A 3,630-nucleotide genomic window follows, 5' to 3' on the forward strand; every position below is an offset into this window, starting at 1 on the left:
TTGATTTATTGACGCCATCTACTGTGTAAGTTGATTTAATGTTCTCATCTACTTTATCAGTGTATTTACTGCTGTCATCTACTATATAGTTGATTTTCTGTTGCAATCTAATGTGTAATTTATTTATTGTTGTCATAATATTTCTCAATTAGTTTGTTGCACCTAGCTAATATATTTGTTAATTAATTGTTGCTATCTCCTTTATCAGTTGATTAATTACTGCTATCTACTTTAGCAGTTTATTCATTGCTAACATCTTCTTTATCACTTTATTTATTGCTGCCATCTACTTTATCAGCTGACTTATTCTGCCATCTACTTTATCAGCTGACTTATTCTGCCATCTACTTTGTAAGTTGATATATTGTTGTCATATACTTTATCAGTTGATTTATTACGGCCATCTACTTTCTCGGTTAGTTTTTTTTTTTAACCTTCTACAGTATCATTGGTTTATGGCTGTCATATACTTTATTAGTTGACTTATTGTTGCCATATACTTTATCAGTTGATATATTGTGGCTATCTACTTTATCAGTTAATTTTTTTAACCTTCTACAGTATCATTGATTTATGGCTGTCATGTACTTTATTAGTTGATTTATTGTCGCCATATATTGTATCAGTTGATATATTGCGGCTCTCTACTTTATCAGTTATTTTTGCTACCATCTTCTTTATCAGTTTATTTACTGTTGCCATATACTCTATCAGTAGATTTAATTGTTAGCATCTGCTTTATTATTGATTTATTATTGCCAACTGCATTATCAAGTGATTTATTGGTTCAATCTAAGTTACCATTCATTTCTTGTTCAATGGGTGTTTCCTTAAATCTTAAGACAAAATATCACCCTCTGTGATTTTCAAAAAGATAAATACAAAGGACCTAAATAGCCTTGATAGACAATATCCTTAGATGGTAATTATTTCTCTCCCCGGCCCAAGTCTAATGTACCTAGAAAACCTTCTCCATCACCTTTCGCTTAAATCTTGAATCATAGGTGAACCTCTTGGGTAGTAAGTTTACACAACACCCATTTCTATATATTTTTTTTTTTTTTTTTTTTTTTTTTTTTTTTTTTTTAGGAAATAGTAGTACATCAACTACACCTATAATAATTGCACCATTGTCTCTGTGCTTCCAGGGTACTTTGGCCCTTCTGTTTCAACGCTTCTTCTATCCCATCCAACAAATATCGTTCTAGGTCATCCTCTATTCCTTCCTCATCACCAGTTTACCCTCGCTATCCTTCTTAGCCATGTTAGTCCCAGGTCTACCTCTCTTATCTTCCCATCCATATTTCATATGCATTGAAGATACAATTTTGTTTTTCTAACTTAGGCTTTCAGAGACATTGCCCTACTTTCCAATTAGTCAGAATCTTGTAACCTTCTTTTCTTTACTTGTCTTATGATTCCCCTATTATCGCATCATTCCTTCAGATTTACATTCAATAAATTCAATTTACAAATCAAACTCATCCGATATTCTATCATCAACATTCACTGTCAATCTACGTGTGTTTTATAAGTGCTAAACCTTACTTGCAATTTTACTTACATAAAAGATAAAAGTTTTAATAGTACAATACAAACGTTATTTTGGCACATTTATCCCGAAGTAAACAAGCGTAATCAAGAGGCATTAACATAATGTAAGCCAAACACTTCTAACCAAAATGCTTCAAATTACGAGACACAAGGTTTGATAATTATACAATCAGGTCTTGGTCTATTTGGTTCACGACTATTATGTAATTAAAACTTTGCTGCAAAGAATAATGTTATGAATCCGGACATTTAGATTATCTTCAGGGGAAAATGAACAGCAATCAATCATCATTTCTCCATGTCTGAATTAACCAAAGGAATGATAATGATGTGTGCCAGTTATTTAGATTTTTCTTTTTAAGGCATGTTCTCACTGACATAGTTTACGTTGTGACATAAGATAATCAAAACAGGTTCTTTGTGATTTTTCATAGCAACCACTTACTTAAAATTGAATAGAAACATATGTTGTATAATTTTCTACATCCCGTTGCTCTTTCACTACTTCTAGAATGAACTTAAATCTTAATACAGCTTTATTAATTTTCGACATGTAAGTTTTACGTAAAATTTGTCATTTTGTGTCAGCAGATTTGAAGATAATGGATCGAATCCAAGCAGATTCTTAAATATATTCAATCGATTGATTGAATTTATTTATCACTCCGATCAACTCCAACCTCCTCTCCCCCCTCCACCCACCCCCATCCCTACAGCCAGCCAGAATTATCCCTTCGACTTAATAAAAAGGGATCTTATACAGAAATAAAATTTTGAACGGGAGTTATATATGGAAATTACTATAATTTCGGAGATTTGTTTATGTTAGTAGAGATTTAAAAGATTTGTCTCACACATATTAAATAAATGTTTTGTTGGATCGGGAAAAAAAAACGGGTAGAATCAATAGCTTAAGAATTGAATTTAAGAGCATAACCCAAAGGATTATCAGTTTTCTTTGGGTCATTTCAATATCACTCAGAATCTATTAAAAAGTTTATTGTGTTCATTAATGGCCCAACTTAACCTATTTAATTCGATATCGATATTCTGTTTTCTATTAAAAGTTTATGGCTACATATTTTGGTTTATATGAGACAATCATCTACATAAGCTCTTCCAAAATGATGGAAAAATAAATATGCTTTATTAAATGGCATTAGATATTATTCAAGAATTGTTACTACCTATGTAGGTTTTAATAGAGAAATGAGGCAATTATTAGATGTAAACGAACACCTTTGTTATGCTTAGAAAAAAGAAATTGAACACTTCGATTGCATATATTTCTATGTTAAATAGTATTATTAGAAAAAAGGAGACTAAAGAAATTGGCTGTTACTCCCGGTTACATTTCGCCAGTCGTCTCTATCTTGAGCTTTTAAATCAATACTTCTCCATTCACCATTCCCTACTACAAGCTTCATAGCCCTCAGCAATGAAGGCCTGGGTGTTCCAACTCTTCCAGTGTCTTGTGGAGCCTAGTTGAAGGTTTGGTGAACTATTTTCTCTTGGGGAGTGAGAAGAGCATGCCAGAAACATTTCCATCTACCCTTCATCATGATTTTCTATACTGTATATAGGGCACTAGAGTAATCTCTTTTATAGCTCTATTTACAGTCCTTTCCTGCCATTTAACTCCCGATATTCTTCTGAGAGTTCTGTTCTCAGATCTACAAAATTAGTTGAATATTGTTTCATTGTCATACCAAGACTTTTTTTGCACACAGTAACACCAATGTCACTAAAATGATAGATAGACTGACTTATATATGGAATCTCAGTCGATTTGATTTCCAAATATCTCTTAACCTAGGCATTTTCTGATATTCTTTCTAAAGTTTTTCATTAAACTCCTATTTTCAAGATCATATATTAGAGATCATAGTTCCTAAATACTTAAAGAAGTCCACCTCATTAATACTTTCTCCTTCCAATTATATTTCTCTTTCAATTGCATATTCTGGTCTCATTCTCTCTGTGTTTCTTCTATTACTCTTAAGTCCATCTTCAAGTGATATTTCATGCATTTTGATAAGCAAGCTTTTTCAGTCCTGTGTTGTAGAACCTTATTGT

This window comes from Palaemon carinicauda, chromosome 5 (assembly GCF_036898095.1).
Source record: "Palaemon carinicauda isolate YSFRI2023 chromosome 5, ASM3689809v2, whole genome shotgun sequence".
NCBI lineage: Eukaryota > Metazoa > Arthropoda > Malacostraca > Decapoda > Palaemonidae > Palaemon > Palaemon carinicauda.